The sequence below is a fragment of the Oreochromis niloticus genome, linkage group LG10 (genome assembly GCF_001858045.2).
Source record: "Oreochromis niloticus isolate F11D_XX linkage group LG10, O_niloticus_UMD_NMBU, whole genome shotgun sequence".
Classification (NCBI taxonomy): Eukaryota; Metazoa; Chordata; class Actinopteri; order Cichliformes; family Cichlidae; genus Oreochromis; species Oreochromis niloticus.
The window spans coordinates 20,343,381-20,368,542 of NC_031975.2; the positions used below are offsets into that span (position 1 = coordinate 20,343,381).

A 25,162-nucleotide genomic window follows, 5' to 3' on the forward strand; every position below is an offset into this window, starting at 1 on the left:
GGTACAGATCCTCAGTTCTGGACCACCCGAGTGAGGGTGGGCATCTTTTGCCTGGTCTGATTGGGTCTCAGTTTCTACTTTGATATTCATATAGTACCATCAGAATTTGGTATAAACAACACAAAAGCCTGAATCTATCCTCCCTTCTATCAAACGGCTGCTGGTGGTGTGTAAGGATGTGAAAAGGTATTTTCTTGCCACGCTTTGAGCCCCTTAATAGCACCTGAGCATCATTTAAATGCCCCAACCTGCCTGTATTTTTGCTAACCAAAGCTTAAATCACTTGAGACTGGTGGTGTGGTGGAACTTCAGTTCTGAAGCCAAAAGAAGCCCAATCCTGTACTAGTAAGGTTCACCTAATGAAGTCATTGGCTAGTGTATAATACAATGATGTCAACAACTTGATCTCTATCAGACTGATGTGGACAGTTAAGAATTTTACTGGACTAATAATGATGGTATGAAGTTATAGAAAGTCTATTTTTCTCTTATAATCGGTTGTTTGTTTGTCTGTCTGTTTATTAGCAGTAACTTTTTCAGTTTTCAATACATCATTTTTAAATTTGGTGTAACGGCAGATACCATTAACAACTTAATCTGACATATTTTGGTGAAAATCGTCATATTACCCCCACATTTTTAAGGCTCATCTTCAAACTTCACAACGATCTACGAGGCCTTGGGAGACAAAAACACGGAGGATGGCTAAGCGTTTCACCTTGACCTTCATCATTCGTCTTAGTTGATCCTGAGAGAAAAAAGGGGATGGAGAGAGCTGCACAACACACCTTTTATTTTTTTAATACCAAGCCCCACGACATCACAATGACGCCATAACAGGCTGACATCATCATATTGTAATAAAAACATCATAAAACACAAGTTTTAGTGTAGCCCTTCCTCTTTGGGGGTGTTGCGCCCTCTGTTATCGTAACAACGTCAAGTTACTTTAAATCAGTTGTGAAAGGTTTCTTTCCTGTTGCTAATCCACTGTTACAATTAGCCATAACCCAGGGAGCGAGAAGCCATTTTCACAAGGCAGCCCAGGACGACTCGTCTTTATGATGCCCTTACTTACTCGTTTAAAACCTGAACCTTGAATAGGCTGTGTGAATGGGGCTCGGGAGAAGAACAGAGGCAAAGCGAGAGAGGAAGCGGGTACGCAATTTGCACCAGGAAGTAATTATGTAAATTTTGAGCCGGGGCCTTCTAGTTTACAGTCCAGCCATAAACCCACTGTGATGTCTGGCTCGCAATAAACATTATTTATTTCTTTGTTTATTAATGCTCGCACTGCTGGTCCTCCCCCACATTCTTATGTTATGCTTTTAAAAGAAAGAAGGTACAATATAGAGGAAAAAAAACAAAACCCACTGACGAGGACTTGAGTTTAATGTTGAAATACTGGGTTCAAGCTTAAAAGCAAAAAAAAAAAAGAGAGAGAGAGCGAGAGAGAGAGAAAGGGGCTATGTTAATGTAATTATTTTTTATGGAACAAACATGAGCCATTGATGTGGCTGCGTCACATGTGGTTCGAGATAGTTTGTGAAATGAAAGGCTGTAGTTTCAGTCTTAGTCTTTTAATGGATTTAAAGGCCTCGGGACAAAGAAAGTGAAAAGTTAAGCTCGGATGAGGTCATCCTCAGCCGACGAACATTTTGTAATCAGTGAGGATGTCCAAGAATTTTTATATGAAAAAGTGGGGAGAGAAAAAAAGAGCAATAAGATGTTTATTAATGTTAACCCAATTGCTGTGGATGCATGTTTTATTTAATGCATTTTCCATGCTTCGGAACGGCGTTTGGTGAATCAGAAAAAAATCTTGCATAGCTTGAAAACACAATAACTTAGACCTTTTTTTTGTCTTTTCCTTATTAACCAGTTATAGCCATGTTTACTCGGGGATATAACAAAATATTAAAACTCTTCATTAAAGAGTTATTTTTATTTCAGCAAAATCAGATCAATAAACAAGAATTATGACTAGAACAAGTCTACATGGCTGTCACATTTTTGACCTGGGGAAGTTCTTCATGTCTTTTTTTTTTTTTTTTTGGTAACATATTGGTTGCCTTGTCACAACATCCGCAAACCTCTGTTGGGTGCCAATAAAGCCCCTGCTGAAAAACACCAAGCAGAGGTTAAAGTCTGAAAAGACCCAGCAGCTTGTTTTCAACTGTCAGGGAGGCAGGATTCCTCAATGACATGTTGTATCCCATCCTAACAGTAACATCCTCCCCACAGGGTAAATAAAAGCTCAAAGTTAGTCCGTGTGTGTGTGTCCGTGTGTCTGTGATCAGTAAGAGAAATATGATCTGCCATCCTCAAAGACAAGAGCCTCCAGTGATGTACATGCGTAGATTATGTGCTCATAAGAAAGAAAGACCATATGCACAAATGCAAGTGTGAGCATGGATATTTATGTCTGTGTTTGTGTGTGTGTGTGTGTGTGTGTCTGTGCATGTGTGTGTGTGCATGCACAGCAGATAGCCTCTGTTTATTTAGTTTGAGGTGACAGCAGGAAGGAAGGCAGGTTAACGAGCTGCCGGCTCCAGGCACCCAGGCACATGGTGATTACGCAACCTCAGTCAACTCCTCTTTCACAAACACACACACACACAAACACATATACACATAAATACACACTTAAACACGCAGATAATGGGCTCACCTGGGTGAGGAAACAGATGCACTTACAAGTATGCAGGCACATTCAATGGCTCTTACACTAGCTCACTGGGATTTGGTCTTTGCACAATACTTGCATAACAAAGCAGAATAGGTGATGGTTCATTTGGTGTGTATTTCTCTTGTTGTCTGCAACCAGGACACATTAACTGCAAACGGAGACAACTATGGTGCACAAAGAGCACTAAAGTGTGCCCATCCTATGACCCATCATACAACTAAATATAGTTGTATGATGCGTGTAAAAGACTCCCGGTTAAAGCATTGTGGCCAAAACCATCTAGATTTTTTAACACCAGATGTGGCTATATTTGTTCCTTCCAGATAGTATATCTGAGAAGTTTCAGCTGATGCAATGCGCATCAATATTTCTATGCGATATCAAATGATGGGATAACTTTTGCAAACAGAACACAGACAACAACAAAACGAGCTGTATCCACACACAAACAAAAGCTCGACATGGAGCTAATCCTGTGTTTCTTAGACTGTACGGTAGATCCCAATGTTGGGGTTTAAAGGCCACTGCAGGTGGGCTGCAGACAAACGGGTGTTCCTCGCCTCTCAACCTATAGCAGTTGGGATCCAATTCCTCCTGATCCAGCACCCTGTGAGTCCCATGAGGCCTGGACTCCAAGAAACAATTTATAAATACATAACTTCCAGCAGTCTTGAAGTGTATGACCACCAGACAGCTGAAACCAGACCCTTCCGAATACATCGCTTGAAACAGAAATGTAAATTTTTTCAGATTCTTTTGATCGTGCTTTATGGGACCTGAGTCCAAGTATTGCTGACGTAGCACAAATGCAGCATCGGCTCCTGCTGGGAGCTCAGTCATACATTCTCACATGTACGCTCGCAGCATTGCACACGTGCACAAGCTCGGTAACACGTCTACCAGGTGCAGCGTCTGCAATTGTATTCTGTGCTGTGCTGAAACATCCAACCTGTGATTTACAGAGCCCAAGGCGCAACACAGAGAAGGGACAGGGAAAAGACAGAGGTGACAGTGGAAAGGAAAGACAGACGAAGTCATTTTTTAATAAACATAGATGGTTGATTTTTGTTTTTTTTTCTCTGTGTGTGTGCCTGTGTGTGTGTGTGTGTGGTAGTGATGGTCATTCAAGCAGAAAAGACCCCCCATGTCACCCATTAACACATTCTCGCCTTTGACCCCAAACTCCACTGAATGGCTCACAAATGGAAGCCAGACTTTTGGGAGTGTGTCCATGTTTGTGTGCATTTTCATGTGGTCACAATCAGTTGCGTCCTTCTGCATGAGATGGTGAAGGGCAGAGTGACGGAGTGAGTTTGTGAGCACAAAGAAAAAGCGAGTGCAGAAAGTGGAGGAAGTTTACACAGCCGACTCCGCAGAGCTCCAGGAGCCGCTCTATTTATAAAGGCGGCAAATCCCCACTTACATATGTGTGCATACTCTGTGTTTTAATTTAAGTACTTTTCAGCAACTCTGCATGTGTGTGTGTGTGTGTCTATGTCAGTGCGTGCTTTAAAATTAATAAATACACACAATTGAAGGCTTCCTGTTATTTAGCGGTGAGGCCAGAGGAAGTTATTTTGTGGTACACTGATAATTTTGGTCAGAACACTGGGCTATAAATACTGTCAGCGCTACGCACTCTATCCTGCCTTCCTCTCCTCGCTCCATCTCTCCATCACTTCCCAAAATGAAAAACTGGTGTGCTGCAGGAAAACAAGAGCAAAATAAGCATGCAGGGAGTTTGTTTTTAGATCTTTTACAGCATCTCTCCTTCCAGTCTGTTCTGATGTTAGGTTCATTGTAAGGAGAAGGCTTTGTGTGGCAACAAGCATGCCCTAAAGAAGTCCTGCTTTGATGTAAAATGTAAACCTATATTAGCTGGGATAAGCTGAGTGATGCGAAATTTGCCTTTAAATTTTGAGTTTAAGACATAGTACTAATAATGCACACAAGCACAGCTTCTGGGGAAAATAATTACATTAAATCAAAAAGGTTTTACATTAAGGACAAGGCTTTATTTTTGTCTTATTCTCAACAAACCCAAGAAAATATCAATACCTGCAATTAATTGATCCTCTTGAGTTTTTATCAGCCAAAAGCCAGCTTTTCCCTGTATGCCCCAGACCTCCATTGTTGTCCAGAAAACTATAAAAAAAACACATCAATGAGCCACACAGTTGCACCAGGTCTTTGGTTTTATTCATTGTGAGCACTGTAAATTGTTGTGACTCAAACCCACATGCATCATTTTGGTGGCGTAAATGCTCACGAGTGCAGAAAATGTTTATTGATCAGCACCTATAAATAGTTCCCCACAAATGATGTGACGTTTATAGCAATCTAGTGTGCGGAGCTGTTTGCTAAACATTTTTTTTAAATCAGAATTGTGTATGTGTTACCTTTCCTCCTCTTTTTTCCTCTTTTTTGAGATTTTGTTTGTTGCTATAGTAGAGATGTAGTAGAAATGCCCTTCAGGTCATAGACATGGCAGAGAAATGAAGGACAGAACAGTGCAACGTTGGCTGGTTTTAGTCAGTTCTGACAAAAAGAAAGATGTTAACTTTGTCCTTGAAGGGAAAACTTGAAACAAATGTACAACTCAAAAGAACAAGTAGTGGCAAAAATACAAATTTAAATAGGTAGTAATCAAGTATACATACTCGCATTGACATGGCACTAAAATGTGCATGTGGTCACTGCATGAAGCGTGTCAGGAAATTCCTTCAAGGTCATGTTAATATTCCAGATGCTTTTGGACATAAACAAGAGTCCAAACCGTGGAGCGGAAATTCAATTTGAACGCAGCTCTGCATGGCGATGCAGAGATGTTTATCTCTCTGTGCCTATCTCCGTAGCTGGACGGCTGAGTGGCCGCTTAGTGTTTACCTATGATAAGGCTTCTCTGTTTGACTACCAGTTAAGCTGTAGTCAACAAGGGGGCCACAATGGGTAACATAGTTTCTAGAACAACCTAATTGTTAGTGAGCTGTGTTGGGCTGCTATACCTAACTAGGAAAGACTCCAGTCTTCACCTTCTCCTTTAAACCTGATTCGAATAATTGGGAAAAAATGGATGGATGAGTAGAATGACAGTCAAATGCCCCGTCCTATTTATGAGTGAACGCTAGAGGTGGGCTCGATTCAACCGTCGATACTATTGATATCAAAATTGGTATTGGTATCAGATCGATACTAGCATACAGAATACTTTGTTTTAATCCTCTATTTTCAGTATTTTACCCACTGAACTGTGTTTTTTTTGGAAATGAGAAAATATGCTTCAAACATGCACTTTGAAAAAGTCTGAAGTTTTTTGGGTCTATTTTTTTTTAATATATTCTATATTTTTATATATCCCAACCTTTTTTACGACATGGACCGGTTTAATGTCAGACAATATTTTCACGAACCGGCCATTAAGGTGTCGCGGATAAATACAACAAAATAAAATCATACAACCAAGACAAAAACTGTGTTATTTTGTAAATATAATAATAAAAGTGAATTCACTCTGTAATTGTGTAACTTTATTAGCAGCGTCTTCCTGAAATACGCCAACAACATTGAGAGTAACGTCCTCCTCTCTGCCTCTTAATGCTCTCTGGTTGCTATGGTAACGCATAAATATTTCTTTCAAAATAAGACACACAACTACAACACGGGAAAAGACCCAGGGAAACCCAGTTTACGATTAAAAAACCCTGAAAACCATAAATTTCAGACTCGAGCCTCAACTTTCGCGGCCCGGCACCAAACGACTTACCGACCGGTACCGGTCCATGGCCCAGAGGTTGGGGACCCCTGTTCTAAAGTACATTTATACAACAGAAGTTTACCCAAAAAGCTTTAGAGATTTACCAAAATAAATGAAAGGCTAAAAGGTGTGTTTTGTTGCGTTAGCTAATTATTGTGGAAAGTAAAAATCGCAATGACTTGTTGGTCATTAAAATGTGTTCAGAAATAGCAAATTGATAACGATTTATCTCACAAATCATGTCACACTGCTCTCCACTGCAGAAGCTGCTTTCATAAGTTCTGGTATTGATATTGGCACTACTGTTGCTGTAGTTTGCTTTACCGAAATACCGAAATTTGCAGTGAACAAGCAGAAAATGTAAAAAAAAAAAAAGAAAATTGAATTGTCTTTACTGTTTGGTTAGCCATACAATCATGGTTTATGGTCACCATATTGTATCACATGGCCTCTGTGACATCACCACAGCCACATCACTGTTGATAGTGGTGCTTGAGGGCGTGCAGTCTTCTCCTAAAAGATAGGTGTCGCCACTAGGGAAAAACCTCTGCATCAGCGCTAGTGTAGAAATTGGATCAATCAAAAAATTTGAAACAGGCTGCAAAGAAATCATTTTGAGGGTTTTCTTATCCTGAAAATCTTATCCTTTAATTTGTGTCCATGAACAAGAATGTATAGATAAATTGTTTTGACTGTCTCACTAATACCCTTTAATGAAATACTCACTGAAAAGGTCAAACACACTTAAGAACATTTAAGACAACGTAGGAAAACGCAGCAAAAATACATGAAACCCAACGGAAATTGAATGAAGCTGACAAACAGACAAACAAAGCTTACAAAACACAACGGAAGTGATTTTGGGGAGACGATAATGTGACAGCACAGCTGCAGAAGTGACAGAAACTAAAACACGACGACTGCACTCAGACTTTGGTATTGTTTCGTATTAGTTTACCGCAGCTGTTCTGTCGTGTTTCTGTCTACCGTAAACCACTTCCATTGGGTTTTATGTGCTTTTTTCTACTTGCTGGTGTTTTCTTAAGTTGCAGTGCATTTGACCTCTCAGGGCCACCGTACTTTAGTATTGACACAATCTGTTTTCCATTTTAGTTAACAGGTAAAACTCTTGGAAAAGTTCTATTACTAGTATCTGAAGCAGTAATTACAACACAGCAGACACTATATGAGGTCATGTCATGTTACCGTTGGGGAAAACTGCTTTGCTGACAACAGCCTGACTCACAGCCTGAACCTTTACTTGTTTTCTGACATAGGCCATTTTGTCTGCAGAAGACATTTTGGAAATCGACTCCTGTAGATGCTGAGAATTTGACATATGCAACCAGGAATCCAGTCCGCGGTTCACACTCAGCAGGGTCGACAGGCAGCTTTTTACTGCCAACCTTTATGTACAGGTTAGTCTGAATGGCCTCCCGTCATTAAAGACAAAACAAGCACAGTCTAGAGTTTATAGCAGGGCCACTCAAATCAGCAATCAACAGGAAGCTGTAGCCCTCCACAAACTGCTCTAGAAATCCCAAGGATAATTCAAGAGAATAACAACACACTCCCAGAGCTGTGTTTGAAGCCATATAATGCAATGATTTGACCACATCCAGCTGAAGATGAAACCATCAAAACCACTTATTATCACATGAATACATTGATGCTTCTGAAGTCCTGAAAAGGTCTTCTTCTCCTCCTTAAACATCAACAGACGTTAGTTGCAACTGACAAGTGTTCACTGTGCGTTGTCAGTATCATTGCTCTCAATCAACTCTGGTTTATCCGGGGACTTTATCCCCCAGCAGCATCGGATCTCTCTGTTTACCCATCCCATAATAAGGCTCATTCAGCTGAGGACATCTTGATTAGGTCTGCTGAACGTCTGGTTCTCATTTAGCATGGAGGATGGGACGGAGAAAGAGAAGGAGGGTTAGCGAGCGAGAGGACACACAAAGTGAGGTGAATAAAAAAGGAGAGGGCACTGTCTGGTTTAACAAACAGAAAGGAGACTGTCTTGTGTTAAGATTGTTAAAGTTTGATTTAAGCTTGATTTTATGCAACTGACATGTGGCCAGAAATACACAGTGAATTCTTGTCTTCCAAATTACTGGTGAGTCTGGGAGATACGGTACAGAATATGTAGGCTATCGATTGCATTTATTAGATTACAAAAAAACGAAGCCTGACCCAGTTTGTTATCCTATAATCTAGCAAACCCTTGCTGATAATCTGTCCTAGGAAAGGTTGACACAGTACTTTCAGCAAACATCTGATAAATTCTGGTGTATTTGGGTTCACTTTGGGATATCCTTGAAAGACCTGCATGTCATCACTTCCTGGTATATCACTAAGCAAACTGCGCAGCTAGTGCACAGTACATGGCTACGTATCAGATATTAGACTTACGGTTATTTTGCAGGATACCAGGGTGTGATTTTTTGGAAAATAACAGGAAGTATACTTCACCTACACTGAAATCTGTCAGGTAGTTTTAAAGGAAATTTAAAGCTTGTTTCATGATTTTATCACAACACGTGTCTAGTAAATTCGACACTACAGCCAAGACACGACTTACCTCAGCATTACAACAGCATTACATTACTGTTTTTTCTTCATATTTAAATGTGAAATGTGATGTCGCTGATGTTGAGAGTTAATTTTCTTTCAGTTCACAATATTTTTCATTTTGTCAGCCACTATAACAAAAAAGGGAATGCGCTATTTTTAAAGGTGAAATTATGACTGAAACTAAATTTATAAAATAAAGGAAGAGCAAAATTTTTGTTAGCAAAAACTAAATCATACAGGTAGATGGGTAAACAAATGAACAAATTACTGTTTTATACAGGATCTGTTATTGTACTACCCCTAGTTAGCATCTACGTCCTGATAACCCCAGGTCGCTAGCTAAAAAAGTGTAATCTCTGACTGGTTGGTATGTGGTTCCTGACGTTGTTAGCTGAAATTGGTTGCAAAGATGTGCTAGCTTTAGCCACTAGCAGATTGTCTGTGGTTTTGCGGTGAGGACAGAATTGTCTGCAAACACTTGCCAACTACTCACCAAGCAGTAGTGAAACTGTAAAAAGTGCAAAGCAAAACAGAAAAGGATACTATTCATCTTCAAATTAAAATCTATTATTTGCAGTGGTAAGGCCTAACTTTTACTTTAAAAGTAGGCATTCTTTGTTTCTGGTTTGCATCTCAATTTCACATTCAGGAGGTATTTGGCGTATATCGCCATCCTAGTATTATTAAACAAGGGCAGGTTTGCTCTGGGTGAGAAGCTAAGAACATTGCATGCAACATGTCTGTGAATCCTAAGGTACCTGTTGACTCAAGAATACCCAGGTTTGTAGCCGAAGTGTGACCATAAATCACCCCCAAAAATTTTTTATTAGAAGGACTAGAAACCAACATTTGTACCGCATAAACCATAGACATGTAAGCAGTGTTGGGGAGTAACGGAATACATGTACCGGCGTTACGTATTTAAAATACAAAATATGAGTAACTGTATACAGTTACCGTTTAAAAAGGTGGTATTCAGAATACAGTTACTGTGTTGAAATAAAGGGATCACGCGGCGGTCTTTTCCTGTTTCACATGTTAGGCTGTCCCCTCTCTATTTTTGGTAATTCCACGCTAGTGGAAACCCAAACAAAACACGCATTAAGAGACTCTAATGCCTGTGTCCTAATCTTGCGGCCAATGTCACCCCTACTTGCGCTGCATAATGACGTGAAGAAATATTTTTTAAAAGTATTATTCAAAAAATGATTTAATATGAAGGCAATAGGCAGAGTGTTACAGGCATAGCATTTATGAAGCATGTAAATATAATAATAACCACTGCAGCCAAAAAGAGCGCCTGACGAGGCACTCGGCTGTACACTGTGTTCATGTTTTCCTCCCAAACAATAAGTTCTGTTGAAGCAGCCTTTCAAGCTAGTTTTCAGCTACCAGCCCGACACGGAGCCCGACGTATTAGCCAGAGGTCCCTTTACGGTTCGGAGCCGTGGACCTGTTTTATATACACGCGGAATAGTTTTCTATATGAGATCGCTGCAAAAAGTGCCGCCTTACCACCCTACTGTTACTCATTTTACATTAAGATTTAAAAATCTAGTCGGTATTGGTATGGCGAGTAGCCTTCAGTAATAGTAATAAATGACACAGCAATAGCACATTCATGTAGTTGTAAAAAGCATGATAATATATTAAGTAATCCAAAGTATTCAGAATACGTTACTCTCATTGAGTAACGTAATGGAATACGTTACAAAATACATTTTGGGGCATGTATTCTGTAATCTGTAGTGGAATACATTTTAAAAGTAACCTTCCCAACACTGCATGTAAGAAAGTATTTACTGAGGTAATAAATTAAGTGAGAAGTAATTTTCTCATACACATCACATGAGGTTTCTCATGACGTTATGCGCACATCGGTCAAGAGTTGTCCGCTATATTGGAAGTGATACTAGCATCTGTGGTAATGACTTCAGCAATCATTTTCCCTAAATCTGCCATCAACCTCCAGCAACCCCTTGCAACCAGTTGGATAATACTCATTATAATAATACTCACCAGTGGTTAATAGACCGTGACTGGTAGGGGCGACTCATTTGATACATTGTCACCACGATTGTCACACATCCAAACAGATAGGGTAAGCTCATGTGGTTAGTAACCACTTGTCTGCATAATCTCAGTGCAATCTTAGTTGGACTTCTTTTTGCAACCAGAGGAGTCGCCCCCCGCAGGTCATTAAAAATAACGCAAGTTTCGGGTAGTGCTTTCTTTTTAAACTCACTAGTTATATCCAGCTTTTATATGATCCAACTAGGATGGGTTGCTTGTCTTTATGGGAAAGAATAGCTGTCTGTGCAAACACTAATCCTGTCTGAACAGGACTGAGAGAGAGTGAAAGGTTCTGTATCACTCCAGAGCATATCAACATTAATCAAGAAAATACTTTAAATATATCTAGTGCTTAACCATATAAGTGCAATTCAGCTTCATAGGCAAAGTAATAGATATGAAAATGTGTTACACAAACACAGCGAATCCAGCCATGGTGTTGCATCAGAAAATGCTGGTGTCACATTCACTTGTCCTGCTGTTTCCTCTCGACCTCAGCAAAACACACACGCTCACAAACCCTCCCACTCTGAAAACCATACACATACAAATACATACTGTCGCGCACATATTCAACTGTTAAACCAGATGGAAACACACGGGGTAACATATATACACTCTTATAGCATGTGAGTGTTTATCCAAATGTGGAACGCACACATACCTGGAGCATGCTTATGTGAAAGTATAGAGTTCATGTAATAGATAAGGGATAGTAGAGTCAACAGTACTGTAGATAACCTGCTGATAGAGTGTTCCCTAGCTTCCGCTGCCCTTTGTTTACCTAATGATCAAGTGGCTCTATATGTGTGTGTGTGTGTGTGTGTGTGTGTGTGTGTGTGTGTGTGCGTGTCTGCATGAATACTTGTTATGTGGGTGGATTCCAGCTTTCATTGTACCACAAACAGACCATATTTTTTTTAAGTTAATGTTTTTCCATTAATATACTATAGGAGAAAACACTCTCTTTTGTAAATTACATTAACATATGACTGATTTATTTTGCCAAATGCATTCTGAGATTAATATCTTAGCTGACTATTAAGCAGCAGTAAGAAGTGCAGCAAAGTTTTCCATTGCATGTTAGTGTTACGGACGTGGTGGACGAGCAGGAGCTCATGCCTCACCTAATCTGACTGTGTGAAAACAGGAACAGCTTCAGCAGAGAGAGACCGAGAGTTGGAAAGACAGGCAGTTGTCATTCCTTCCCCTTTACAGTCTCCCATTGAACAAACAGCAGAGGAGGCATGCATCAGCAGAGGAAATTGGGAATGTGAAACATGCCAGATTAGAGAAGAAATCTGAGGGCCTGCAGACAAGCTCAATGGTTTCAACCATGGGAAAAAAACACGCACTCAGGCACAAACCCATACACACAAAACTCACACATGTGCACACGCACACACACACACATAACCGCAAAACCCATTCAGATTTTGAGCCACCTGCTGCATTCCTGAGCCAATAAGTCAGCTACTTAAGGAGCCAGCTTATAACCATCCCAGTCAGTCAAAGAGCCAGGCATTAAACCAACTATCCATTCCCTCAGTTAACCAGCAAGACAACAGCTGATATTTACTCATTTAATAATCTGCAAACAACTACAGAGCAACACAAACAACTTGGTTGCTGCCTGATTGTTTTGTAATATTAATAGAGGCTGATTTTTTAACAAACTGATTTATACACATTGATATACAGGATACACAGAACTTCATTAGGTTTGATCAGACCCTCCCTCTGTTCGGTTAGTGTAGTTAAGTTATAATACTGCAGATGTGAACTGAGCATTGGTCAGTTTGTCAGGTGGCCAGCCAGCCACCCACACATCCAGCAAGTCAGCCAGCGAGCCAGCCTGCCAGGCCAAGAGCAGAGGAAGCAGTCATTATCGAGGAAGCTAGGGCGTCTTAAAGCCATTATATGCCCCTCAGAGAGAGCCAGTCAGAGGCAACACGGCTGACTGGAGTGCTTCAAAGCAGGAAGGAGCCCAGCCACCATCACTACCACCACCTCCAGCTGCCTGCATGTTCAATGGGAAATGAGGAATTTATAGGGTGAGATGGGGTTATAGGGCAGGGAGGATGACAAAAGATACAAAATACTTAGTAGCAACTAAATCTGCTTAAAAACAGAGTTTTGGGAATAAGCATTTCAGATGTGCAGGTGGTGTGAACTGAGTTAAACATTCAATGGTGTGGTAAAGGAAAAGGAAAACTGCAAAACAAGAACTCAGGCGGATATAAAATGAGGTGAGGTTCAATTTTCAGTCTCAACAGATTGCTTCCTTTTAATTTTGTTCATGTTAGTTAAGTTTCAGTGGTTTTGGTTTGTGCATGCTTAGCTGCTGTTGCTTTTGCTGCAGTGAGTCCCCCTGAGAAACACTTAGCATTTCGAACAGCAAGTAAAATATTGGGGTCAGGTTTACACCGATGATTGTAACAAAGTGGTTTCAGACCAAATTATTCTACAGAAACTGTGTTGTTTGTTTGCTTTGTGGAAACAGTGTTCTTTGATCGGAAACAGACACTGTCAGCCATGACATACTTATACCTAAATAATCTAAAAGTACTCTCCACTTAAAAACATTTAATTCCTGAAGAATCAGTTCTTATCCCTCTATTTTTTAATCAGTTTATACCCAGAGGATAGCTACCAGCTTTATGCACTCATATATGTACAGCTAAGCCCTCAGGCACACAAGCCTAGAAACCAGTTGGCAACCCATTGGCAACTGCCACTCGCAAGGGGAAAATGCGTGTTCTCCAACCAGCTGGTGAAAGGTTGCTGCCTGTTGCTGGTTGAAATCAGTCGCACATACAGTTCTGAATCAAAAACCTCCTTGTGATCACCCATAGTTTGTATAAAAGATGCCAAGCTTTTCTGAAAACACGCTAACTACCAACAAGAAATAGTCAAACTTGAAAAAAATACATACTGGAAATGGAGACCTTCTGCCTCCAAAGCTGTACCTTACCGCTGACACCAACTGATTTAAAAAATGCAACTTTTAATTTGAAAGCACGTGATCTCCGTTTCTGGTTTCCACTGCGCTCTTCACAGTTTCTCTAACGCTTAACAAATACTTAGCGAGTGTGCAGAGGATTCAGTGTTATCCATACAAACTACAGGCAACTACAGCAATAGCAAGGAGTTTTTCCAGTGCACCACCACATACTACTCTGCAACCATTTCAACCAGCAACAGCAAGCAGCTTCCCATGAGTACTTGCCAACTGGTTGTAGAATACCTATTTTTCCCTAGTGACTGGTGGTTACCAGGGGCTTGCTGACTTTGTCTCTAGCCTTGCTCTCTAGCCAGTTGACTTCACAGCCACTGCCAGTAGCCACTCATAACATTCCATCCACTCGTTTTTCTCTGGCCTATTGCTTTTTTGTTTGTTCGTTTGTTTGGTAATGGGATCCTGTAAACCCTTATCTGTGCACTGTAGAAGTAAAAGCTCAACTAGGGGCAAGCCATAGCTAATTAAATAGCTAATCGCTAAATTAGCAAAAGCTGATACTAACAGCACATCAGTTTCCTGCTCTGCACGGGAACTATGTTAAAATGCATCATCTCTATTAAATAAAAAGGGTTGATGTTGTGGGATAAGCAGAAGGAGAAGATGTGAGGGGGATGAGTTAGAATTTTAGAAAGTTGGCAGTTACAGATGGAGAAACTTAGTAATTGTTTTCTGTCTTCACCACAATACCTTCTACAAGATTTGAAAGGTACTTCAGTCGTGTTATAAAATATATGAAAATTTCAAAATACCTTTGGGTATTTTTTTTAAAGAAATGAAAGAGAGGCTTACATTAAACCTCTTAAGTGCCCTTAACTTTCCTGTTGTCTTTTTTTCCTTCCAAATAATCTAATAAGAATCTATTTCCTCTGTCTTTGTTTTGTTGCTTGTCTGATTAATCCATCTGTCCTTCTCACCCTCCTCCCTTCTCCCCCTTACGTTTCCTGCATCACCCCTTCCTTTCCACTTTACCAGCCGCCTCTCACCACCTCCTCTTCTCTCCAGCACCTGTACCCCTGCGGAGGGGAAGTTCCGGAGAAGAGGAAACCCCCAGGGCAACCAGGCACCTCACAGATGGTTAGCAAATTACACCTTCATTACCTCTATTCTCCTCTTCCTCGCTTCCTCTGGTCATTGCTTCACAATGACTTGCTGTTCCTGTGACCCCTCACATCTGTCAGCAGCTGACCTGTCAGCTCATAAAAGTAGCACCTACTTAGGAAAAGTAAGAAAATAAACGTTACTATTTTTCATATAAACTAAAGCAAAATGAGAGGTAGGTGAAGCATGCTCTTCTCTACTGTTATTACTACAAAATGTCAATGGAGTACACCTTTTTTCCCCACGGGACAACATATTTTTTTGGTTTTAGTAGCTAAATTGTGGTACAATTACGTACACAGGTGCAAAGCTGTAATACCACCAGCATAAGTTGCTGCTTGGGGTCAGTCACAATGAGATCTCGGCAGTTTAGGTTATTAAAAACAGAAATGCATCTTTAAAACCATATCAGACACGTGCAATTCAATTTTTTGGACCATCTTTGATGTAGTTTCCTTTTAATCATTAAATGCAAAACATTTAATGAAAGCGGAATAATCTTTCCATCCATCTAATACAAAGGATTAAAGCTGAAATTGCTTTCATGTTGAAACTTATTTAGTTTTGTTTTTTAGTCAGTAATAAATACCACACTCAGGTTTTGGCCTGATGGGAAGAAAGCTAATTCTGCTGAGTATTCTTACAGAAGTTTTAAGTAATAAATCACAGTCGTTAATAAGTCAGGTTTGGTGACTATTTCAACAACAGTCTACAAATACAGAGATGAGCTCATAAAAAACAAAGATTATCTTTAAGTGCTTTGTTTTGGTTCACTCTTAGTCACACCAGCTCCATTCCCAGCAAGATCTTCACACGTTGTGTCTCTTGGACTGGAAAGTGAATTTGTCAAAACTTCTCGGGAGGTAAAATAATAAAAACAGTGATAGAAAGCTGCTCAAGGGAACTATAAAGTGGAGCACTAATCATGAATGAATTACTTCCTCGTGATTTATCACACGAGATCATCCTGAGACGTGTGTTTTTTATTTAGATGTTGCATTTCAAATGAGTTTCTAAATCGTTGCACAAGTTATGAAGACAGACCCGGTGTGATGTAATTTTCTGCATAGCTGGGGGATTTTTAAAATGACAGCAAACGTATTGGTAAATCGCTGTGTTGAGGTTTGCTTCCTGGATTTGTGTACTTTAGCAGCTGACTAAAATATCAGGTTAGCAAAACGTGTGTATGTATGTGTGTTCACTGATCAGATTTACGTAGTTTGCGTCATCTTTGCCATGAGCACACTTGAAATAAATACAGGTCTGAGCTGTTCCTAACAGGTGTCTTAAAAAGAGTTAAATCAAACTGGGGCTGCATGTTGTTGTTACCCAGTATTGTGCAGGCAATATGATCACTTTTGAGGAACCTTTCATAATTTAAACCACTTTCCAGGTGTTTTATTTTGAAAAATGTATGTCCTGTTCTTTTTCACGGAGCTCTTCCTCTGACAGTAAATTAAGCTTTCGGCTGCAAAATCATCTCAAAGGGGTTATTTGACTTTTATCTGTCTGCTTCTTTATCCATACTTATCATTATGAGGTCATGTCACTGTTTCTCACTGTAGTCCAGCATTTGGGTTTCTCATCTCTTTGTGTTCTGCTGATTTTAAGGAAGAAGGTTTAAATTTTTCACTTTTCTATTTTATTCCATTACTCTATGACTGAATGGCTACACTACATGCTGTTAATGTCTTGCAAACAAACTAATGAGATCCGCATTTCTCAGAGATTTTGGTCCATATTGACACAATAGCGTCATGCAGTTCTTGCAGATTTGTCAGCTGCACACTCATGAGCATGTCGGTTTTGACCAATCTGGTTAAACCGAGACCACTGCACAGCTCAATAGCTGAGCTTGATGGCACAAAATGACAATGAGTAACCCACCAAACGTCATTATGAAGGCGATGTTGTGTCCCTGTTCTGACAGCAAAAACCATTTCACGATTAAGAGGTGGATGACTTTTTCCACCCCAACAGCAGTCCAGGGAAACTCTTTCTTTCAAGCTGGATGTTATTGGACGAGAGGCATACAACATCTATAGAATTATCGGATACGTGTGTTTTTGTGGTGGTGGTGGTGGCGATGATGTTTTTTTAGATATAAAAATCAAGGTTATCTGTTAGATTCATAGGATAAGACGTAGGGTTAAAAAGAATAAGGTGAGTTTTCGTGAAGGACATTCATCAGATGGCAGATTATCTTTAACAGCCGTACCACATCAAACTGCAGAGATTGCTGGAAAGTATGTGGTATTCTGTAAAGTCTTGTGTATATTTTATGTAGTGAGTAAACAAGGGGGGGATTTGGGGCACAGCCAAAGCCAGTTAAACAGCAAACTGCGCCAGCAGTGGTTGCTACTAGCAACAAATCATTGAACTGAAACTAACTGCTGGTGGTAAAACGGTGGCTGAAAACTAACCACGCCTACCACCTGAACAAAAAAACTGCAGCATCTCCTGGACAGTTTGCTGCTGCAGCGACATTTTCAGGTATGGGAAACTTATGTGATTAACACAGTTTGAGCATGCTGTGTTTTCCACATCAGCTCATTCCCATTCTTTATTAAAGCTGAATGTGGTTCACACTGAGAAAAATATTTATATATCACTGCAGACGTGGTTTTATGTTTGCACAGGTGAGCAAATGTATTCATTCTAGAAGCCTTATGCACCACAAATGTATTTAAGCATGAATTAATACAAAATTAATGTTTAGTTTCCTGACTGGAAAAAGTTCAGTGGGTTGTGACAAGTTTTGGCTGCACAGTATGCAATTGTGAAACACTGACCCACCATCAGAGCCAATGCATTTGTGAGGTACGGATCGCCTTCGTTACCTGCGTCAAAGCAGGAAGAGATGTGCAGTTCTTATAAAAATGTGGAAATTGACAAAAGTGAAAATGCAGTAGTGAAGAAGCTGTGGATCCAGCTGAGAGGCAGAGGGAGAGCCCACAGCAGGCCAGAAGTTCTCCAATCCTACTGCAGCGGAGTGACAATGAGAAAAGTGAGAGTATGAGTCATACACAAACCCCTCCCTCTCTCCTTCACCCCCCCTCCCGGCCCATCCTACCCCCACCCCTGCCCATGTAGCCGGGTTACGTCGATCCTGACTCATTCATTCACAGCCGAGTCTCAAGCCTGCCTTTGTTATACAGATGAAATTGTGCTACTTAAGAGACCATCCCAGCTCTCATTATAGTGCTGTGACATACTTTATCGCACTGGCTGCTGGAGCCCCATTCATAAAAATGCTCCAGTCTGAGTATGTGCCGAGGAAGACTCATGCACACACATGCGCGCGCCCATGCACACATCTTCAATCCCACATTTGGATGCCTTGTACATCTGAATGAGTTGAGAATGATTGTTAGGGTTTGGCGTTTAATCCCTGCTGGGGCCACCCACACTCAGAGTGTGCAGCCATAGTTCTGTAACAGATTTGGGATGATGTCCTTTGAGGGTGCTCCATCTATCTGCTATCATAGGTGGCTCTCACTTTATGAAGTTTCACCTCTGACTGGTTACATTCCCTTTTTTATTTTTTATTTTTTGTCTATCCTCTTCCTCCTCACTCAGTGAAACAGCATCTACCTACATGTGGTTAGCTCATCTCCTTTTCTTCCTCTCCTTCTCTCTCTGGTTAGCTCATCTCATCTCTAGGCAGTCAGCGTTGCAGGCAGCTAATTATAGGCCACACTGTGGAGCGCAGGGCCGGATGTGACAGCATGCTGTGTATGTGTCTATATGTGTGCGCACTGTATGTCTCCTTATCTGTGTTAAATGCAGACATATATGTCGCTGCTGCTCTCTGTATGTCTTTCTGCATACGTGTGGAAGTTTTTCATGTGTTGTGTTGTTCTTGAACGTCTGTCTTTATGAGGAACTGCTGGCGTTTTTGACACTCAAAGTGGATATTTTGCTGGTCCTCACTTCTGAAGGTTTGGGAATGTATTGTTGGCGGTACTCACATGAATAATAATACAAAAGTGTGTGTCTGTGTGTGTGCAAGTGTGTGGACGAGCCACCAGCAGGATATCCAATCCCCGCCTCTCCCACACTGTACTGCAGCTCTGACTCATACAAGGTGGAGGCTGAGACAGCCAGGGTCTGATGGCTGGCAATGAGCATGTGCACACACACAGGCACACATACATGCGTACAAACCCCTACATATGTAGCCTATATGGCAGAGTAAGCAGGTATGGACTTAGAATCCCTACTTTTGGGGTAAGGCTTTGGTCATGTGCAGGGGAACAGTCTGTCCTTTACTGAAATGTAGTCTCAAAATTTTTAGCATTCGTGTGTAGCTGATTTACCTTATTAAAAGATTTTTCTGTTTGTCTGCATTTGTAGGAAATGAGAGAAGACAAAGACCTGCTGTTTACGATGTTGCCCCCAGAGGCTACAGCTGGTTTTACACTTTACACGTACACGTCCACGACAAACATGCATGGACCCGGGCAGTCGGGTCTCCAGCTGTCTGCAACCAAGTAATCCAAATTTAAGTGAGCAGACCTAGCTGCTGAGTTTTGCTGAGATACAATAAGGTGCAGCCCAGTTTGAGCTTCAAGTCCATTAAAAGTAAGTATTTTTTCAGATAAACTGTTTCATCTGGGAAAATTGGTGCAGCTACTTTTATCCAACATTAAACTGATTTTTTGGGATCTGTTTATGGTAGCAGTGTAAGTGGATTTCAAAAGAAGGGTAATGCTGAAGACAGTAAGCAACATTAGCCTTTTTGTACTATTTTTCATGTTTTGAGCATGTTGAGTTAGAAAACTGAAATTCCGAGACACAAAATTTCAACTGAAAATTTGTAAAAAAAAAAAAAAATAAAAAAAATTAGACACACATAAATAACATTTCAGTGGCAGGTTTTCTATACCCGCCACAAATATGGGACAAATATATTTGCACCTGAAAAAAATCTGACCACGACAAAGAGTTGAGGACCCAGGAGCGGAAAAAGTCCCAGCATTTTTTTTTCTGTCGCCTGGCACTGTCTGTAAAACCCCGGGACACAGCAACTCGGTAATTAACTTGTGATGCACCAGCATAAATACCGTCTACGTCAGCGGTCCCCAACCTTTTTTGCGCCACGGACCGGTTTATGCCCGACAATATTTTCACGGACCGGCAATAAGGTGTCGCGGATAAATACAACAAAATAAAACTAGTGCCGGTTCCTAAAAAAAGAAGATTTATTCATAGCACACGTGAAAAGACCCCGGAAAACCGAGTTAACGATAAAAACGATAACAAAATAACGCTGAAAACCGATAAAAACCCTGAAAACCATACATTTCACACATGAGCCTCAACTCTCGCGGCCCGGTACCAAACGACTCACGGACCGGTACCGGTCCGAGGCCCGGGGGTTGGGGACCGCTGGTCTACGTTACATTGTAGGCACTGTAAAGATTTGGCGATTATTATATATCTACTGCAAAGATTTCCCACTGAAGCTTAAATTCCCAGTAAGAGAAAAACCTGCTTTACCTGTTAGAGCTATTTGTAAGATATTGTATTATTTAATACTGTTAGTACTTGTTCACTACTGTCCTTTATGTCTTGGAGCAACTGTGACTACATAATTTCCTCTGGGATTATTGAAGTAATCTGATTCTGGTGATTTAGCTCACTGTGTTCCTCACCTCTGAGCTGTCAGCAGATAACCATGTAGTAAGTCACTTTTTTTTTTTTTTTAACCTTTTCCTCTCGATAGGGCTAGGTGACATGTGGAAGTTGTCACAGTGTAAAGTTTGATAACAAATACAGGTTTTTAGCCTTCAGCTGTGAAAGGGTGATGGGGTACTGTGGACACCCAAGTTTGTGAATACGATAACTCGAGAATGAGGCATTGTAGGATTTTCAAAATAATACCCTATGCGCATGTACAAAAAACCTTGGACGACGATCTCAGTGGCCTCGGCCTCAAGGTCAAGGTCAGAGGTCAAGTTTTCGATAATCTTGTGAATGCATAACTCAAGAATGAGGTGACATAGGATTTTGAAACTGATACCATAGGTGCATCTACTTAAAATCTTGGACAAGCTCTAATTCCAGCGACCTCAAAGGTCAAGGTTATAGGTCAAGCTTTCTGAAAATCTTATGAATGCGATAACTCAAGAAGGAAGTCACCTAAGAGTTTCACATTTACAGGGGTAGCAGTGTTTTTAATCTTTATCTAGAACTGCTACATACACTTTAAATTGTGTGATGCATTGCTGTGTGTACAAATTGTGATAGTTTCTATAAAAGCCGGCAGATATAAGAAGTTTTCAAGTCAGACAGAGTTACAGAAAATATACATGTATTTCTCAGTGAATTGAGCTGCATCCATTTGTGTCTTACGCACATAGGGTACGGCTAGACAGACAGACAATAGTGACGGCTTCACACGTAAAGGATGAGATCAGCAGTCGATATGTATCCATTCAGATGCCATGGGAACTCTCTCTCCTCCCTCTCTTCCTTATCACTCTTTCTTTCCTCTTCTCCTGCTCTGGTCTGCCTCACAGCTTCCTGTGTCACCCTCCCCCACCTCGTTAAAAGGAGAGCGAGAGAGAGAGAGACCTGTTCATTCATGCATTCAGTCAGTCAGCTGAGCAAAGAGTGAGGGAGGAGAGGAAGAGAGAGAGAGAAAATGAGAGCGGGATAGAGGAGGAGAGGCGAGGAAGGCTTCCTCCCTGCGATGAATAGGTCACCTGTATTACATCACTGATGGGGGATGGAGCAGTGGAAAAGAAAAAAGCTAAAGGTAGGACAAAAAAAGACCAGACCCCTCCTTTCCCGCTCTCTTTTCCTCATCCTCTTCATCTCTGTCTCCTCCTCCCTCTGCCCTTCTCTCTCTCTCTCTCCCTCGCCATCCCCAACCCCCTTCCCCCCCCATCCTGACAGTATGAGTCACAGACAGACTAGTTCCCTTGATGCACTGCGGAAACGTAATGTGACGTAGCCTCCACCTCTCCCTATCTCGCCACACACATCCCTCCATCGCTCTCATTCATTCGTCCGCCGCTCCCTCCCATTCATCCATCCTACTGTCTGAGCACAGCAAGCCTCCATTCACAAAAAGCCCTGCAAGCCGAGGAAGAGACGGCAGGTGGACTTACGACGCCAGGACACACAAACCGTCACGCAGTACGATGACATACATTTCATTAAAACACTGTAACAGTAACAGATTAAAAAAGATTTGTTGAATAGTATAGATTCATATCACGTGATTCAGGGCATCTGTTTGAAATTCATCGCCACAAAGAGCAGGCGAGAAAAAAAAAAGTCTTGCCAGATGTAATGACTGTTTTTACCTCAGATGTGAGCTCGTTTCACAATTACTTTTTAGTGCATGTTGTGGAAGATTTACTGTTGCCATGGTTACAGCATGTGCTGTCAAATATGAGTGAGACTGCCAAGAGCAGTGATTTGTTACAGCAATTAGGCTGTTGTCAGAAAGTGTGTTAGAGGTGTCCCATTGTGAAGGAAAAAAATTGACTTGCAGCGTAAAACTGTGGCTGAGGAGAGAAATTAGATGCAGTGTTAAGCACATTCTCCAGTTCAGCAACTACAATTTTAAAAAATGGGAATAAAATATAACAGAAACTATATGGCACCTCACATCTTAAGGATAGATGTAGTAATCTACCGCCTTGTCGAGCATCCATATGTAGTTTGAGACGACAGGCGGAGCAGATACATACAGTAGTTTGAAGACAAAGAAGTCAGGTGACTTCACGCTCTCGTCCCTGACGTCACTGAATCGCTTCGTCTCTGCGGGTCTGATTTGGCCGCGTGTTATTAACCCACGGCATTCACAGGCACGACACAACGCAGACAACACGGCGAGTTCGCCCTTTGTGACGGAAAATTCAGAAACATCTGGAGAACGTAAGCTGTCAGCAGTCTGTGGAAGAAACCAGGGTCGGTTATTCCACCAGAGGAGGAGATGTGATGACAATACATTACTGTTAACGACTGAAAGAAATCTGAATATGATATTTTTATGGTAAATGGCTGAGATCGGGTGGGCTAGACACATAGACAGCACTTTTTTAGTGTACTGGCCTTTTTTATATACAGCACATTGTATTCATTATTGATTGAGTGACAGAAGAACAATGGTGCATTTCCTGTAAAACGTATAACCAATCAATATATAAGAGTCACAGTCACAGCAGCCATGAAAAATGCCTAGGTAGTGTTGAAACATGAACTTCATTTTACCACTGCACTCATATCAACATGGAAAAGAGGCAACATATTCTGGCTCCCACCTAAGATACCTTAAATGATATAGAATTCTCAGTTAAGAGACTACTCTTAATCTTAATGTGTACTTTTAACCCAGAGAGACATTTCTCCAAAACTGAACAAGCTTTCAAACAAGCCGATGATTATTTGAGGGGGAAAAAAAAGTGGCATTTCGAGCACATTCGCATGGGCGTCCGAAGCAGAGCATATTTCCCCGAACATAATCAGAGGGTCATTTTATTCCATTACAGTATAAATGTTAAAATGGATGATGTCACTCAAGCAACAAACATGAGAAGAAGCCATCAAAAGACGAGCGCTTCAGCGACTTTAGGAGGATTTCATGAATGAACGGGTAACATTTGGGTCTATCCTGCTGGCTGGCTGAGGAGCCGAGCGGAGAAAATCTCAACGTACAGTATGATTCACCACAACAAAGTGTTTGGGAGGGGGTGATGATGTCATCGGTGGCGGTGGTGGGGAGTCATCTGTGAGTCAGAGAGGAAAAAGAAGAGGAGGAGATGGAGGAGGAAGAGGATAAGGAAGAGAGGTGAGTAAAAAAAAAAAAGCACATGGAGAGGTGGGGTACCTGCTGTGCATGACCCATGGTAACAAGCGATGCTGGCCTGTGGATGACTCACCTCAGCTTTATCAACCTTGCACGCTCACATCACGCGGGGATGCTCACGCCATCCGCCATGATACACATGGACGGAATAATACATCATACACACTCTCATAGCCTCCTTTGATGCATTCAAAGCATCCCCGTTTAACATAAATGCACCTCCCTCCCTCACACACACACACGCTACATAATGTGCAGGGAGAGGAGGGGAGGGTCAGGATGACTCACACTTCAATGATAACACTCCTCCCCCCATGGCCTAGTCGCTCTCTCTCTCTCACACACACACACACACACACACACGAGGAAGAGGAAGAAGAAGGACATATCATTTGGATGCAACCCACATCCTCCCCACATCCTGGGAACCTCCCATCTGAAACTCAGACTGACAGCAGGAGGCTCCGGCTGACTGCAGTTTGTCTAAGGTGATGGGGAATCTCTGGCAGGATATTGTGGCTTTAAATAAATGAAGATGTTAAAAGTTTGTAGCAGCGTGTCAGTTTGTTGTGATCAAATCAATGCAAGAGCCAACAACTTATCTTAATCATGTTTTCTCCTGGTGTCTCGTCTGCTAAAGATAACATATCAAATTTACCCGTTCCAGTTAACAGAGGAGAGCATATTTGTCCAGGTAGTGTAAAGCTGTTGGGCCTCTAAGTGAGCTTTTCGTTGGGCTTCCAACCTGTAAGTGCACATCAGTGTTTGTATTTTTGTCTGCACTAAGTTAAATCTGCCTACTGTTTACCTGCATTATATCATGCCGTTTTGCTGTGGACTGTTTGTGTGATTTATTGGTTTTGGTTTTATTTGTTTGCAGTTTTTTTTTTTTTTCATTCTGTGCCCACACTGCAAATGAATTAGCATTTGCGACAATGAAATGAATCAGTCGGTTAATTAATTTATCCAATTTGTGTGGAAAAGCAATTCCATATGACCCAGGGGTACAATTTCCTCCCATGTTTTTGACAGTAACACAAATGTTCTCATTATTCATTGATTTTATCATTTAAACTAGTGCTTCCGATTTTAGTGGGGGAATTTATTATTTTATCTTTATGTGGT

General features: G+C 41.1%; 1 long non-coding RNA gene across 1 annotated transcript; it reads left to right on the forward strand.

Moving 5' to 3' along the window:
- The first annotated feature begins 14,740 nt into the window (after positions 1-14,740).
- Positions 14,741-24,395, forward strand: LOC102079930 (uncharacterized). Its single transcript, XR_001224568.3, has 5 exons — positions 14,741-14,821; positions 15,088-15,189; positions 19,570-19,797; positions 21,579-21,976; positions 22,117-24,395. It is a non-coding gene; the product is annotated as an uncharacterized LOC102079930 (long non-coding RNA).
- The last annotated feature ends 767 nt before the right edge of the window (positions 24,396-25,162 follow it).